At 40.8% G+C, this 18,010-nt stretch overlaps 1 long non-coding RNA gene across 1 annotated transcript in view; it reads left to right on the forward strand.

Annotated features, from left to right (window-relative positions):
* Positions 1–17,224, forward strand: part of LOC139587751 (uncharacterized) — a 37,025-nt gene extending 19,801 nt beyond the window's left edge. Inside the window, exons 4-6 of the long non-coding RNA XR_011678472.1 lie at positions 545–702; positions 4,041–4,138; positions 16,544–17,224. This is a non-coding gene — a long non-coding RNA (uncharacterized lncRNA). The remainder of the gene's footprint in view (positions 1–544; positions 703–4,040; positions 4,139–16,543) is intronic.
* Positions 17,225–18,010: the final 786 nt, after the last annotated feature.

Consider the following 18,010-nt stretch of genomic DNA (forward strand, 5'->3'; position numbering starts at 1 on the left):
TGCTTGGTTGTAAGGGCCTGCTAGACTTTATATGGTAGTAGTGTAACAGGCTTTGGAAATACATACTATGATGTATTATATAATTATAATATAATTTATAATATAATTATAATTATATATGGATCATGTGTGATCTAGTAGGTCCTTTCTGCCTGTTTGCCCTTATACATGTGCTGAACTTTAAATAACCCATGACAATCCACACTGTCAAGCAGAAGGCTTCATTTTAAGTTAGTCATTTGAAGATCAAACTATTTTTGTGCCTGATAGTGTCTCTGACAGTGAAAGGTCACAGAATAATTTAATTAAAAAGCTAAAGCAAAGCACTAGTAATACATGGTATCTCACCAAACCCACAGTCACCTCCCCTGCAGCTGCTGGATTTGCAAAAAAATAAAAAGCCATCAAATAATGGATTAAGGATGCTTTCCAGGCTGAAAGCTTTAAGTAACACACCAATATATGATTCTTAATAGGAATATCATCATCTAGAAACCCAGCCAGCAAGCATTGGATGAATCTGTTTTTGTTGTTATCGTTGCAGGCTGGCAGTACTTCTCTCCAGATGTACCATTTGGCACATTAAGCAATTCTTTTCTTAGAAGGGGAACCTATGTTTTTGCCATGTAATGCAAAACACCAATGGAATCACTACATAAGCAAAATGCCAGTAATGGTACAGTGGTCCAGCCACAAACATTGGTATGTTAATTTTGTTTTATTTTTCCTAGTGTGTCATCTGTAGTACTGTATTTTGTATCAGGACTATGGCTGGGCTGTTTAGTATCAGATTTTAAAATGTGTTTTCAGCAAGAGATTTAAGCTAGGAAACTAATGGTTGGGGGGTTTTTTCCTACTTAATATGGATGTAACTATAATTTTTACTTGATCTTTGAGACCAGGCCAAATTTTCCCCTCAATTATAGCTGTTCTATCATTCAGCTGTATGTATCCACTTTTGATAATTGTACCCAAATACACTGGAAAGCAAGCAGTCTACACTAAGGCTGTGGCTTATATATGCCATTGCTTCCTAAGACTACCTAGACCTTAAAAATTTTTTTTCAATTCATTTGTAAGAAGATTATTTAAATTACAGTAGTTAGCAGGTTTCTTTCAAGTTAATATGACAGGTGTTTATTTTTTTCCTGCCATTCACCAGAAATTTCACCTTTATTCCTCCCATGTTAAATAAGTCAGTTCTGGCTTTTGCCTGTCCATGCAGTCAGAAAATTATATTTTCTGATTACTGTCCCCCTGCCTAAAAGCAATGGAAAAGCAACAGTGGAAAAAAAAAAAAAAAAAAGAGTGGTTTCTCTCCAAGTTTCTAATGAAATGGGGTTGTGTGGCCTTTCCAGTTTGATTAACTCTGTAATTAATAATGGCCAGGTGAGGCAGGGAAGTTATTTTTCTTTGGGTTTTTTCTGTCCCATGAATGCTGGGAAGGAACCCAAGGAAGGCATGCAGTTGTGAGAACACTTTCCCTCCCCTGTTGGTACAATTCCTAAAATCTGGCCATGTTTTAAACTCCTGCAAAGAGCAAAATTTCGTTATTTCTCCTCTAGAGGATTTCTGCAAAGAAGTTAATCCTTGGTCCTGCTCGGCCACTGGAGGAAGAGTGTTAATGCTGTGCCCTGTTTCAGTTTTTCTATGTTTTTGTTGGGTTTTTTGTTGTTTGTGTTTTTTTAATTACTCTTTGAAGCAAACAACCCAGGGCAAAATATGGTTTTGAATGTTTGCAGTTACCCTTGGAGCTGAAGTGCAGAGAGCCACTGCAGTAGTGGTGTGAGCTCAGCCATGTGGGTCCTGCACTCCAGAGGGGGAAAGGGATGCACATTTTTAAAAAGACCCTGGCTAAATGTTTCAATGTGTATTTAGTCTTTTCCCACTCCTACCTGTGTTTCAGGAAGTGATCCTCTGCTGCCTCTGGGGTACCTGAGGTGGGGGGATGAGGCAGACTATGGGATTACCACAGGACTGTTTCTTCTTTAAGGCAAATATGTTAAAGTTTGAGTTGGTGTGTGAATGAAAGTCACAGCACTGGCACTGCTTTACTCACCATTATGTTATCATTAGGAGTCCATGAAAGAAATGTGGATTGGGCAATCAGCCTGTGCAGGGCTTTTCCCTGTGGCACACCAGCTACTCTTCATGTTTGCTGTATTTTCATAATAATTGAACTTCACATACTCTCCATTCCAAAGTTCATTCCATTTCTTGGTACTTTTCTGTTAGAGGTGGCTTTCCATGCCTGGCTGTCATCCAAATTGCATGTTGAAGGCATTTTTGAGGAAACTTGAAGTTTTAGAGTGTTAATAAAGTGCTGCCTGCTAAAATAAAGTCAGATTAGTTCAATGTTAATGTAAAAGAGGGGGTAAATAGTAAATACAGAAATATCAAAACAAATATAGATAATTTAAAAATATCACCCTATGCTCAAGGTACGTTGGTTTCATGACCTATTTTATTATTCATAGGTTTCATGACCTATTTTATTAGTTTTCACTTAAAAAATATGCACTGCCACATGCTGAATATATCGAGCTGTCCTTCTACTGCTGCTGTTCATATATTAAAGGATTCTTCTATACTTATACAAAATCACATTTTGTTCTTTTCCTTCAAAATCTTGCTTGAACCTGCACCTCAGGAGTGCCTACAAATACAGTTTTGTCTACAGCTTATTGCAGCTGCTTTTACAAAGCTACTCTTTTGTCTTTTGACTGTCTGCCTGAATGTGTAACTTCTCTTTTCACCTCTTTATTTGGGAGTCCTCTGAGGCAAGAGCCTCATACAGCACCTGGATCCTTGCCCATAATAATGCTCACTCCTCTATACATCCAACAGCACATGGTTTTTCCTAAGAAGAGTGAGTCCTTTTCTTAAGAGAGGAGTTAGGTTGGTCTTTATGAGATTAGTTAGTTAATTAGTTAGTTAGTTAGTTAGTTAGTTAACTTTTAGCTTAGTTATTGACTAGGTATGTTACTAGAGCTTTGGCATCAAACCAGTGTTCCCTTTGCATGAGTTTTCCCCTAGAAAGGGGTGTCCAGCTCATTGGTAGGACACACCTGCAGCCTCTCCCCTTTGCCTCACACCTGCCCACATGTCTTTGTCCAAAAATCTGGAGGCTGTTGCACCATGTGCAAAGTGTGGTCGTTGTGGGCTTGTTCTGCTGAGTTGTGGCATCATGATGGGCCATGTGGTGGAGATTGAGAGGAGAATGATTCTGGTGCTGATTCCTGACCCCCTGAGATCCAGAGGGTGCATTTTCATTTGATTTACATGATCCACTGACAAGGGTTATGTTGTTGCTTTCCAGGAAACAAGAGAAAGGAGAAGAGAAAGACTGGGAGAAGTGGTTGGACTCAAGGGTCAAAAGGGCTTTTTCCAACCTAAATGGTTTTCTTTAGTGAAACCTTGAAAGGCTTTTCATGTGTGAGCAAAGAAACTGGGATCCAATACCACCAAGACAACCTTTGCCACTTCTTTCAAGATGTCTTGAAGCACATATAAAATTCAACTTCACATCAGTTTTAATATGCTTTTATACTACCAGACTCCACTTTAAGTTAAAACCAGCTCTTGGGTGAAGTTGGATTTGATGTAAAGAATAACATTATGTAATCACATAGGAAAGTGCTGCTTAACCACCAAAATATATTTAAAATACTTTTCTGAGTAGATTTGTTGCTAATTATACTATATAAATTTAAGAGTGGAAACTTTGTTTCTCCGTCACCATGGCTTGCATGTCTAATATTTTGCACTGAGCTTTGGAGTGCAACTGAAGTGCAGCTCTCCTTGTAAATCTGTTTTTGATCTAATCCCATTTTCTAGTTAAACATTTCAAATGAAATATACTGAGCAAGAAAAAGTGGGCTACTTTGTTTGGGGTATTCTATAGGCAGAAGATTGCCTGAGGACTTCCTTGTTGACTGTACCTTATCTTGCTGTGTATCCACTAACAGATCAAGTTGAAGTGTGGGTACCTCAAGCTCTGTTTAATTTTCTTTTTCTTTTTTTTTTTTTTCATCTCCAAGTACATGGATTTGAGCTATAAAGATGTTGGTCTAAGTCACAAGAGTTTTGGAGACCGGAAATGCTTGATTTTAGTAGTTGAATTTAAAGTTATCTGAAGGTAAATATTTCTTATCTAGATGGTGTGTAAATTGTGTATTCATCTGATTTCCTTTCCTTACTGGTTATCATTTTCCTTTGGTGAGTGGTTCATTTGGCTTCCTAAGCAGAACTAGACAAACTCCTAAAACACTCCAAGCTTTCAGTGAGCTGTGTCACCTTTCTTTTTTTATTTTCTTTAATCATTCTTTCCATGCTTCCGGAACGAAGTATTGTGAAAGATTTCCTATCATCTTCTGTGTGCCTGTCTCAAACTTCATACCTCAATATTCAGTGTGTTTGATATTCAGCTACCTTCTCTCTAATATTGCATGCAGGGGGGGGTTGAGATTTCCAACATGACTGCAAATTTCACCTTTCCAATGACATGTTGTGTTGGATTAAAAGGTGCAAACACTTGTGAATGTTTGCACCTTTTGGAATGGAATTGTGGATGCTGGAGTTACGTGCCCTTACCACTCTGGGTACCTGTAACCTCCTGCTGGAAATTCTTACTCAGGTTTCCCAAAGATAATACCTTGCTGGAATTCTCTAATAAATGGCTATTGTGTGTTGCTAAATAGTTTGTGTAGAGCCCAAAGCTGACTAAATTCCAGTGATAGTCCCAGTTTTCAAAAAGGATGTGTGTGATGGATACTGTAATTATATGGGCTTTTTTGCAAGTACCATATGTGGACATTTGTTCTAATACCAAGTAATTATAGCAATAAATGCCATTAATAGATTAGTTAATTTAATGCTTTCTACTCTGAGAAGTCATTTGGAAAAAAATTCACCTTTCCTCTATACCATTATCGCTCCACAACACACCATTATCAGCAAATACCTGATAAAATATCTCTACATGCTTGCTGTTGTGAAAGAAATTAATATTTATACTTTTATTGCTGCAAGCATTGCCTGCCAGAGTGTGTGGATGTCTCAGTTTTCCATATGTCTTGGCATTTTTAACTATTTTGCTACTGTAGATGCAAATCCTGTCTTTAGCTTAGCATTGTTCTGCCTTGTGGGAAACAGGGAGTTGTACCCATTGAGTTGAAAGCAGGGTTTGACTCCTGGAATTTCTGTTCCCAGTGGTGCCATGTAGGCAACATGGAAACCAGCCTGACTCCTGTCAGTGTCCAGGTGAACTTTTCTCAGCTTGGCAAAACATCAGTGCTGTGTTGCACAACAGATTGGTATGAGGAAGGATTGATGCACTAATGTCTCTAGGTTGATTGTATACTTTATGGTCATACAATTAAAAATGTTTTTTAAAAAAAGGATGTTCTCCCAGAAGCACTAACAGGATCTTCTTACAATCCCTACCTGGTCCCTGCATGTGCAAACCTGGTGGTTCTGCATTTATCCCAGCAAGTCCTGTGTGGAGACATTTGTTTGCATCCCAACTCTTGATGTTCTTCCAGACCTATTAAATTAAGAGCTGGCATGGTCTCCTTTGAGTACCCAAGTGAGAGATGCAGGAAGGAGGTGGAAGTTTGGTACCATCCACATACATCTCAAATAGTTTAAAAGCAAATTTGGAGGGATTATAGCAGTAAAGAGTGTAGGTGCAGTCCTGAAGTCACATGCAAATACCACTGCTTTATAGATCTCTCTTAAAACTCTGACCATGCTGAAGTATTAATTTACTGGCTGAGAAGCTTTGAAAAACCTCAATTTCCATGTCAGCTACATGAAAAAAAATAGGGTCTTGTCCTCTGGTTCTGTGGCCTTTTGTACTATTTTTTCTACATGTTATGGATGGTCTCCACTGCTGCATGACCTTCCTGAGCAGGAATATTGATGCACTTCCAGTTAGGCTGAGGTAGTGATTCACTTTTTGGTGGCATTTATGCAGCCTCCCCTGCCAAAGTTGTGCAGCTGCTTTGCATTTCATCTCGGGAGTAGCGTTTCCTTGAAACCAGTCTTGAGGAATCCAGTGTGTAACTTGGAGAGGGGGAGGGTATCCTCAATTTCATTAAAATTATATCCAGGACTTCTGTGGAGGAAAAGTCTTGGAGAAAGGGAAGAAGCCAGCATGCTATTAATGAAACGTTAGATTCCTTGCAGAACACCACTTTCCTTGCAAGGCAAACCCCAAAAAGCGGAAGAAGTCCTTCTTGAGTTTCTGATTTCTGTGGCCCTTTGAGCTGATTTGCAGCACTGAGAAAAGGTGCCAATATCTTTGTATTGTTTGGCAGAGAAAAGATTACCTTGTAAGTCATCTTGTCTGGCTATGGCCTGGCACTGGATCATGACCAGGTTGATGGCAGCCTGACAGTTTTAAAAGAATATGTTGGCATTTTATGAAAAGGGAAGTTATTACACTTGAAAGGAAGTAAAAACAAAACCAGAAAACCTACCCTTGTCAGTTTTATGGCAGAGAGGCTGTAAAAATTCTGGCATGTTACTTCAGCCAATCCCTGCAACAAATTACTGAACTAAATTGATTACAAAATCAAAAGATGGATTTACATAAGCATTTGTGTTTTAGTTACCCTGCTCTTAAAATGTGTCAGACACTCAAAAGAGTCAACCCCATGCCCCTTACAGTTAAAATTAGTTTACAGCCTAAATTTAGATGTGTAGCAGCAAGAAGGGAGCATGGAAAGAAAAGAAGAGCATGGGAAGGGATGAGACCTCCTGGGTCACTGGCTCCAATCCCTCCCAGTCTCAGGAAACCACATTGTCTTACCCTCTTTCAGGCTGTGTTATGGTCTTCTGACATTCTGTTAGATAATACAAAAGATGGGGAGTTAAATTTACAGATTTGTCCCAGCTCAGTATAGTTTTTGTCTGTCTCTGTTGACTGCAGGATTGGACCCACGCTGAGACTTATCACAAGTTTCTGCTGGTGGGCTCTGTTTCACTGCAGGAGATGTGCCAGGGAGCTGGGGACTGTGGAGACAAAGGCAGCAGCATTTGTGAGTGAGCAAAGTGTGAAGAGCAAGGAGGATTCAGGGTAGCTCTTCCAGCAACCAGGAAGAGCATAAACTTGGAAAATAATGTTTCCAAACATTCTCATTTCTCTTTCTGTTCCCAAGCTGCTGTCAGAGTAGTGCAGCAGATCACTTCACCCTGCGAAAGCCTAATCTGCAGTGCAGCCCAGGGTGAGCCAGGGAGGTTTGGGTGCTGTGGACAGGCTGAACAGATGCCTGAGGAGCCACATGCTGTGCCAGCTGGGTGGCATTCCATTCCCATGCTAGCTCAGGTATTCCTGTGCTCTGCACTACAGGTCCCTGGAAACTCTTCCTCATGCCATCCTTCAAAACCCTTTACTGAGTATCTTCATGCTCTTGAGGGTGTTCCCTGTGTAAGTGAGGGCTGCAAAGAAGGCTTGCTTGGTGAGTGCCATGGCCTCAAAAGAGTTATTTTGCTTTGTCAGTCAGAACTGCAAACTGCAACTGCATGACTTTAGCTCCAGAGAGGGCTGCATGGAGTTCCTAGCATTACAGCATGTTTTCAGTCAGGCCATGTAGCCAAAGAAAACGATGAAACCAGACTTCTTCTTGTGGTCAGAAAGAAACAAACAATTTGTTTTGATTGAAGGCTCAGTGCTGTAGAGAGACCTGGAGTTCTGAGCAGCTGCACAGGAGTTACAGAGATATGGGCTGGTGGTTGACAGCACAACTTACCTCTGTCACAGCTGAGCCCATGGCACGACAAGGGGATGGAGAGCTGAGAGACACAGAGAGAGCTGAGAGCAAGGCCTGGATTGAGAGACACAGAGAGAGCTCTCACTGTGCTGGAGAGCAGAGAGCCAAGCTTGGAGCTGAGACACAGAGTTGTCACTTCTGGCAAGGGGGCTCTTGGCCAAAGTGATCTGCTTTTCTTAATGCCAGTTGAGATTTCTATGTACCGAATGCAATTGCCTGAGTAGATGCAAATAATCTGGGGGGAATTTTCTGCAGGAGTTCTGGCTCCTGTGTTGGGAAGGAGCATCCTGATGGTGGGAGCTTTGGGTCAGTAAGAGGTGCTATTGCACCTGCCTGGGGCCAGAGAATCTATCACTTATGGCTCCATCCCTACAGTGCCTGTATCTCCTGTGCAATGCAGCCTTGTGTGCTGAGGCTGGCAGCTTTTTGTTTTTTCCTTCAGCTCAATGCAATTCTTGCCCCATCACAGTTATTCAGCCCAAGTAGGTCCAATGTCGCCTGTTCAGATAAAACTGAACAAATTTGAATATTATTTGAACAACATTTTGAATAATAATAATAATAATTGAATAAATATTTGAATATTTATTTGAACAATTTTTCTTTAGATACTGAAAACAAAGTCGGTTGGGTTTGGGATTGAACTCAATATAGGAAGCATGTTTTTGGTATGCTCAGATTACTTGCAGGTTGTTTTTTTTCTTCAGCTCAATGAAATTCTTGCCCCATCACAGTTATTCAACCCAAGTAGGTCCAATGTCTCCTGTTCAAATAAAACTGAACAAATTTGAATACATTTTCTTTAGATGCTGGAAACAAAGTCAGTTGAACTCAATACAGGAAGCATGTTTTTTGTATGCTCAGATTCCTTCAAGGATTTTAGACCTTAAGACTCCTCCTAGTATGTAGCTCCCAAACAGGTTTTTCCATGAGATAAGAATAAAACCTCTCTTTTCTGAGGTTTCAGAAAGTTTTAGTCTTGTGCAAGTATAGTGGGAAAACCCAAATATTACCTAATATTTATTACTTATACTTACATTACTTAATTATTACCTATATTACTTATTTATTGGCTTTTTACTGAAAAATGTTTTGTCTAGAAAATGTGTTTGAGAAAAATGTGCTCAAATTTAGAGTCCACATTTCACCTTGAGGACATTGGATGCTGATGTTCAGACTTTGTCTTTTATTGTGGGTTTGTTGGGGGAAGTTTCCTAATTCCTATTTTACAGATGGGAAATTCAAAACACTTCTTAACAATTCAGAGATGTTCTTAGGATAAATATTTGAGGAAAAAAAAATAGCATGGTAATATAGAGTCACAGCTGACACATGGTGAGCACCCCAATGTCAATTGTCAAAATCTCTAGCTGCTTCATGAAAGCAAAGGTGAGTAGAAGAATCAGAGCTGCCATTTAAAAATTAGATTTGCATAAAGCTGTGTTGAAACTGCATCTTGAGGATTTGTGCAAAAGGAATTTCTGCAGAGCTTGTTGTTAAGGAAATCTTGTGAGAAAATGTGGTAATTTTTGCTTTGAAGGCCTTGAGAAGAACTAAACCATGAACAAATGAAGTTTAGAGTCTGAGTTTCCTTCCAGAGCTCCACCATCCACCAGCTGTCTGTCTGTAAGTCAGTCAGGCAGTTCTCTGTCTATCCCTGTGAATTTATGGGATGAAATATGGCCAAGACCAGCAAGAGCTGTGGATGAGGATGGGCATTGCCTGGCAGGGCCACCTTGCTGCTCCAGAAAGCCATCCAGAACACCATTTGAACATCAAGCTGTTCACATAGACCAGCTGGGACAACGTCACAGCTGCCCAAGCTGAGCATGGGAAAGAAAATTATGATGATACAGAAGTGACTGGGTGTGCTGGCATTCCTTTCTTTTCAGGGTAAAGACATGTGAAAGGGCTTGTCACTGACAGAAAGAGCCTCTCACATTCTATTGGGGTGAAACTTTCATCTTTCAAATAACACCACGAGTTGTATGTTTCAAGATGTGATTTGTGCATATGTATTCTTACACCACAGGAATTCAGCATTGTCTCCTCACCCCACAGCCTCAGCAACTTAGAAATCTGCTGATTTATTTGGGCAAAGGGTTGGGGTTTTGCTTATTTTTTAATTTTTAAAGCATGTGTCTGGTAAATTGCATTTCCTTCTAATGTTAAATTCTATGCAGGCTGAGATCCTTCTATTGTGCTTGATTAACTGAGACTCACAGATAAATCTTTAAAAGGAGAAGGTTTTCTAATTTCCATGGAGTGATTGCACTAGGGGATTAGGAATCTCATCTTCCACCTCTAAGCCTCTAAGCTCAAACTTTTAAGTTAGTGTAAGTGAAGCTAATCCTGAGAAAAATTGAAACTGAGGAAGAAAATAATAGTATTTCTAAGGAAAAAAAATGCAATATACAGTGGGGGAGTTTATCCATCTTTATTCAGCATGAAACCCTGTGTTGATTAGGGGCTTTGTGAAAAGTTGATTTTCCAGTTCAGCAAAATTTATAGAAAAAACTTTTGCTTCAGGTCAACTGCAGCTAGTTGCCCTCCCTTTCACTCATTAAAATGAAAAGCAAGTGTTCTCACTTCATTCAACCTTTTTGATCTAAAGCAGAGCTTTAAGGCAGAGCTTCTCCCAGAGCTTGGTCCTGTTCACTGGACTCAGGAGGATCCTTAATTTCTGTGGTTACAGTGGCACTTGAGGTCACACATAACCAGGCCCCAAAACAAGGAACACAATCCAGGGTCCCAGCCCCTGGTGGATGTCCAACCAATGGAGTGTCATGGCTTGCAGAATAAATTTTCATCAGTCTCATGAGAGGAAGAGCTTCATTTTGTTTGAGATGGAGAGATGAGAGGATGTTGATCTGTAGCTGATGGGAAGGGAAAGTGTCCCTGTGCTGGCACTGCTGGGACACTGCAAATCCTGTGGGCAGTTCTGGGCTCCCCACTGCAGGAAAGACCTTGAGGGGCTGGAGCATGTCCAGAGAAGGGGATGGAGCTGGGAAGGGTCTGGAGCACCAGGAGCAGCTGAGGGAGATGGGGGAGCTCAGCCTGAAGAAGAGGAGGCTCAGGGGGGACCTTCTGGCTCTCTGCAACTGCCTGAGAGGAGGGAGCAGCCAGATTGGGATTGGTCTGCTCTCCCAAATAACAGGAGAGAGGACACGGGGAAATGTGGGAACCCAGGAAATTCCTCTGGCTGCCCTGGAGGACTCAAGTCCCTGCCCAGGGGGCTCAGAGACCTTGGCACAGAGCCCAAGACCCCTGTGCCTCTGATTTAGCCCTTGGAAAAACCAATTACAACCTTATATGAAGAATTATGAACCATGAAAGTTTAAGTAGAATGATAGTGAATTTATCACGGGGTGAAAAATAGATTTGGGGGGTTTTTAGAATGGGGGTTCAGGGGGCAAGATGGAGGAATCTGGGCATGTCCAGCCTTTCTCCTTCTTCTCCTTGGCCTCCATCTTCTGCTGTGATGTTGGCACTTTTAGACTGGTTTAGAGTAGTAGCTCACTGTCTAACATAGGTGATAGGTATTGGAAAGTAATTGTAAATATTGTACATGTAGTTTTTAGTATAAAAAGATAACACTGCCCTGAGGGCAGTCAGTGTGCCTCTGTCTGTCCTGCTGAGCAGACCTCGGCAGGCCAGGAGAAAGAATTTTATAGATAAGGAACAATAAACCACCTTGAGACTGAGAAATTAAAGAGTTCTGACTCCTCCTGCGACTGCCAGGCTGGGAAAAGAGACTTTCTAACCTACCTTGGGGTCACTGTGACCAGCTAGAGAACCCAAGAGGGAAATGGCCTCAAGCTGTGCCAGGGGAGGTTCAGTTGGCCATTTAGGAAAATTTCTTCATAGAAAGGTTTTTCAAGCATTGCAAAAGGCTGGCTAGAGAATGGTGAAGTCATAATCCCTGGACATATTTAAAAGTCATGGATATGGCGCTTGGGGTCATGGTTTAGTGGTGGCCTTGGCAGTGTTTGGTTAACAATTGGTCTTGATGTTTTTAGAGATCTTCTCCAGCCTAAATGATTTTGTGATTTATAGAACAGAACATTGCCAAATAGCACTGAGATGTTGTATTAGCTTCTGAATTGGTAGGAAGCAGCAGTAGACTGGTTTGGCTGTTGGTGGAATAACTTTTCCACAGGGCCATAAATTGACAGGTTAATCACAGTGTTAAGGAGGGTTTATTTTTGCAGTAATAACTTTGGTTAATTTTATTATGTGTTTCACTTGTCAGTCCAGCAATCTTCAATGCAAAAAAGAGTGGCTTCAAAAATAGAAGGGAGAAGGGGCAGTGTATAAAAGAGTGTGTCAAGGAATACTTTGGAATACTTAGGCACTTAGGAATAGTGCCCTGCAGTGTCAGACCTTACAGAGCAGGCCAACCAACATTTTTATGGTCGTTTTTGAAAAACCTGCCTTCTGCAAGTTTGGGAAAGAGAGCTCTGCTCATCTTCGTGGTGAAGCAGTGGTGTTGAGATGGCCTTGTCACATGCAGATCCTTTGCTCTAGATGCTTTGGGGTTTGATGTTGTGCCTGAGAAGGTATGAGCTCATAGCCTGACCTCATACCATCTGTGCAACAGATGGGTGTGTATGGCAAGGCTAATGGTTAAAAACCTGGCTCCACTTAGGTCAGTGGTATCAAGATCTTACCCACGATTGGAGGGGGAGGAAGAAAAAAGTGTCCAAAGATAGGTCTCCTAAATCACTGCTGGGAAAGCCTGTAGGCTTTAGAGCCTTGTTTATTTACCCTGCTGTCGTTTGGCTGATAGTGATTTGTGCTTGGCCCTTGGACAGAGGATTTGATCTTTATGTCTGTGTCTGTGTGTTTGTTGGTGCAGACTATTAATACATGTAACTGCTGAAAGAGATGGAAGAAGTGCAGATCTTATTTCTAATCAAACTGTGAAAATTATAAACTTAGCTGGCATTGATCAGAATCCTGTTTGTCCATACTGTTCTGTAATGAAAGTAGCACAAGTATCAATCATGTTTATTGGTAAGTCTGGGTGTTCTGTTTGCTGTACCAGACCAGGTGATTAGGTTGTTTTCTTCTTAGCTGAATTGCCCTCTTTTTCTTTTTTGTTTTTTTTCTTTATTTTCTTCTCTTTAAACACCCAACACCACATAGATCATCCCTGGATTTCTTTAACCCACAGAATACAATTTTTCTGCCCTCACTGAAATGTTAAAAGTCTGTGGACTGGAACATGGCTGGGTGGAGCACTATTCAGTTTCCAGCCTAAAATACAGCCCCTGACAGATTAAACCCAGCTGTTGCACAGGTGCACTGAGGCTGTGCTGCAAGGAAGTTTGCCCACTTATAAACTTCTGCCTGTGTGCGTCATTAAACCAAGATATTTTTGGATCTCAACTATATACTTTTTGTTTTTTTGATTAGGCAAGGCAAGTGGTCTTCATTAAAGCCACAGACAGCAGAATGGTTTCATCTAAATTCTCCCCTGTAATTGCAGAAAGACAAACACAAGTCTCATAATGCTCCAGTTCTTCCCCATCCAGCTCATTCAGCCATTTCTATAATTGGGAGTAAAGCCCACAGAATCTTAATTGTTTGTCTAATCTGACACTTCAGCATCCAGCCTGCACTGAAATAGTGCAGAAGTACATGGAGTTACATTTTATAGATTTTTCTCGCTGACTCTGAAAGAGCTGTGATATCCCAGTAGGAATATAGTAAAGGCTCTAGAGAGCCAGTCCTATGTGGAGCAGGTCAGGGAGCTGGTGGGGCTCAGGGTGGAGAAAAGGAGTCTCAGGGGAACCTTCTGGCTCTCCACAGCTCCCTGACAGGAGGGTGCAGCCAGGGGTGTCAGCCTCTTTTCTCAGGGAACAAGGGACAAGACAAAAGGAAACAGCTTCAATCTGTGCCAGGGAAGGTTCAGCTTGGACATCAGGAGGAATTTCTTCACTAAAAGGGTGGCCTGGCATTGGCAGGGACTGTGCAGGGGGATGGCTGAGTCCCCATGCCTGGAGGTGTCCAAGGAACAGCTGGATGTGGCACTCAGTGCTCTGCTCTGGGTGACAAGGTGGGGATCAGTCACAGGCTGGACTCAGTGGCCTTGGAGGTCTTTTCCAACCTGAATGGATCTGTGATTCTATGGAATGGCCCAGGGAGTAAATGTAGTAGAAAAGTTGCTTTGAATATAAATATAAATACACCAGCATGGTGTATTTATATGAGTGAATTCGTGTGCAGACCCAGACTTCTCTTGCCTTTGCAGAATTCTGTAAATAATGTGCAATAAACAATTGCTCTGCAGGCAGGAAAATGTGACCACAGTGTGTAACTTACCCATGCTGGCTGCTGGGGGAGCCCCAGGTAGTGACAATCCATTTGTTCCTACTGATTCCAGCTGCAGGTGTGACTGATAGGCAAGGGGAAGAAAAACCAATTAGTCCCCACATGTTTTTGTTTCATAAAGACAATTCTCCTAATGTGTGCAGCCAGTAATGATGGGGATAATTGTAATCTTTCCATAACCTTTCCTGGCTTGAAGACAAAGCTTGTCACTTGCAATGACCCTTCCTCAGGTGACAGCTACGGTCTGGAGGCAAAAAGTTTAGCACTTCCATAATGACTGAGAAAGGAGGGAGGTTGCAATTTTATGCAACTCTTTCCATACCACAATTTGCTGCCTTTCCGGTTCTTGACTTGCTCTTGAACAGGACAGGAGGAAAAACAACATGTCTCTGCACAGGAATCCCCTTGAAATTTTATATTTTACTTTAAATACTTCTCTTGGTGCTTCTCCTGGCCAGAGGTTCAGTCTGCACTCCTGTTTCTTATAGCTACTGACATATGCATTGTCATTGTGTTTCTCTGATGGGATTTTTTATCTCAATCCCAAAGCCTCCTGTATCAGTGAGGTCTGCAATTTAATTATGTGTTTTGGAAGAAAGCATTTCCTCTGTGTTTTTGATCTTATTATCTGATCATCACATTAGATCTACATTTGTGCTGTATTTGGAAGCAGGCTGCCCTTGTAAGTTTGACTTCAATGGGCTCCAAACAGAAGATTACCATGCTGATTCAATTACTGCATGCTGCAGATTGCTGCAGGTCCTGAATGCTCAAGAACATTTTGCAGTTCCTGAAATGTCTACTTCCAAGCTGAAAATGGCAGCGCAGCAAGGCATTGGCAATAACATTTCAACCCAAAATTGCACCTAAGTCTTCAAGCTGCCATTGTCTGAAGTGGATTTTGGTGCAGAAATCCCATCTGGTAATTTATATTCTTGCAGGAAAAGTCACCATGAGGAATTGAATGCTTCAAAAGAATCGAGGCTTCTATTACTTTTAATTCAAAAATAAATGCTTTAAATGGAGTTATGAAGCAGGAGCTCACTGATGGGTCACTCCTCTCCCTGAAGGCTTGAGGCCTGATTAGGCTCAGGCTCTGAAATTGTGCACACAGCTGATACAGCAATTAATGGGGTTGTGATCATTGGCTTCAAATGCCTCCAGCTGATCCCTGATGTTTCTGAGGTGGACATCAGCAAACATGGAACTTGGACTGTGTAGAACCTTCACTTTTGCTGTGAAGAGGCTTTCAAGAGCCTTTTATTTTAAGGATGTTTCACTTGTTTACCAAGGTTTGCTTTCTTGTGTTTCCATTTTAAAATAGACTAATGTATGTTTTTTAGCTCTTGTTACATTTATGTTTATTTTATTTCACTGTTTGCATAAATCCATCAGTCTTATTGCTGAGAATGCAAACTCTTTTACCTCTCCTCAGTTGATATGTGGTTGAATATCCATTGTCCCCTTCAAGGGACTGCAGAATTGAATTTTGATCCAGTCCCACAGCTGACATTCTGCTATGGGCTGTGGATAATAATGTGAAATTTAAAAAGTAGATGAAAACTATTGTAAGAACATGTTTGTTATGGTTACTGCATTATGCAGTAGATTTCACTCTATGAGGAAGCTGCTGTCAAGGTGGAATGTATTTTGAACTTGAATTCTTCAGAAAATAACCTATAGATAAAGCCGTGATAGCATCAGAAAAATAGATACTTTGAATTCATTTTTGCAAATGAATGATAAAATCAATGCCATAGTTCTCACAGGGGTTGTTTTCATGTTTTCAATCAAATAAATTTGATTGAAAGATGATGTGGGTCACTCCAGCTTCTCTCTTCCTGGCTGATATTCTGCTAAGATGCATGTGACTTTTCACATGACTCCAGTCTCACTTTAGGCACACCACAAACTCAAGGAAACAATTCTTTTTTTACTTATTTATGTTGTTCTCTAAATCACAGAATCATTAAACAATTCAACCTTAAAGATCATATAGTTCCAATCCCCTGCCATGGTGGGTATAAACATCTAGTGCAACTGTGGTAGAAAAAAAAGCAAAAAAAGAAAAAAGCACAATTGTTCTGTTTTTTTTTTATCAAAAGCTGCAAGGCCCAGCACAGGTGATTGAATTATTGAATTCCCAGCATTCTGCCAGTAGCTGAAGTGACATCCATGCTGACAGCAAAAAACTGTTCATTTCCATTTGGTTTTTCCTCAAATACTCCTATGGGGAGAAAAAACTTATCATCTCTAGTCCAAAAGCACTTGTGAACTGTTTTGAAAGTTGATGGGAAATCCTCTTAGTCCCTTGGGATACAGGACAGAGAGATCTTTCACAGCTTTGGAGCACCTGAGCTGGGAAGCCTGTGCTTGGCATCTGCCTATAAACAAGAGTGCTCCTACTTCTTTTTGTGTCTATGTGTTTGCAGGGCAGCTGAGAAGGGCTTCTGTCTTTCTGGGTGTGTGTGACTGAAGGAGAAAAGGACAACTTGGAGTAAAAGGTAAGGAAGATATTATTTGCAATTTTTTTATTTTACTTTAGGCTTATTTTTTTTTAGTATGGTAAATGTAAAAATTCAGACTCTGATCTGCAACTCACCGTTTTCTATGATTTCCCTTATTTTTTGTATTTCCCTTGAGATCAACGGTATCAAACTTTTTAATATACCTTCATACAGAAGATTTTTTGTACAACAAATCATTTCTCTAGCAGCTATTTTCTGTGGGGATGATGGTAAAGCACATTCCAAGCCATTTGATTTAAAGTGCAGTGTCTGAGATTGCATTCCTTGTCACCATTGCTCAGTATGAGGTGCTCACCAGATTTTTTTGAATAATAGGTGAAGCTATTGTTTCAAAATGAGTTTGACAAGCTCATTGAGTTTGGACAGATGATAAATATGTCCCAGTTGAAGCCAGAAATTAATTTATAGTGCATTTAGAAGTCCCTGGACTTCTTTGTGTCAGGTGCTGTTCCCAATTCTCCATCCAGCTGTGGAATTGCCCTTCTGTCCTGACTTGTAGGGACCTCTGATATTCCAGTCCAGGCTTTCTCTTCAGCAGAGCTTTCCAGTGGTGCAGGGTTGTATGGTGGTTTTTCACTGTGGACAGAGGTCCACTAGGATGCAAACCACCAAACTCTCATTCTCACTGTGACCCGAACCTGGATTTAAACTGAAGTCTCTGGAGGTGAAAAAACAGGATACTAACAAGTGATGGGAGAGCCTCACATAGCTTGGTTCAGATAAAAATCTTAATGTTTAGCTTTTCTGAAACCATTCTGGTCCAGAAAGCAGCATTTCAGTCCTGTGAGAGTAGCTTGCCTTTTCTGACTTATTGCATAATAAGATTGGGACTCCATTTCTGAAACACCAACAAAACCACCTTTTTTTTTATTTTTCATAACAATTTTGACTAAAACCAGTGAGAAAAGACATGCATGCAAACATTAAAACAAAGAAATAAACATTAGGAAGAGCCTCATGTTTTGCAATCTCAAACACTGGGTTTGTTTTCTGGAAAATAGTCTGGAAATGTTTCCTCTTACTTGAAATTTTGTTTTACCATAGTAGTAAGTGGGAGAAGCAAAACTGGTGGTTATGCCAGAGGGGTCTGGAAGAAGGGCTGGGTTTAAATAGACATTAGAAAAAGAAACTAATGGTAAGAACCTGAATCACTGGGACCAGAGTGCCTAGGAAATGGGTGTCAATTCTATCCCTGAACATGAGTGGCTAGATAAAAGTTTTGGAGAATTGAAAGATTTAGGGCTGGTCCTAGGATAGGAGTGTGTGCATTATAAATTGTCTGCAGGTGGCTTCCAGGTTTATGATTCAGCAATTAGTTGTCTTTAGGAACACTATTTCAAGATAATTAAAAGTAAAACCATCAGTTAGTTA

This window comes from Agelaius tricolor, unplaced genomic scaffold (genome assembly GCF_023055355.1).
Source record: "Agelaius tricolor isolate 1412-34295 unplaced genomic scaffold, bAgeTri1.0.p SCAF_3, whole genome shotgun sequence".
Lineage (NCBI taxonomy): Eukaryota > Metazoa > Chordata > Aves > Passeriformes > Icteridae > Agelaius > Agelaius tricolor.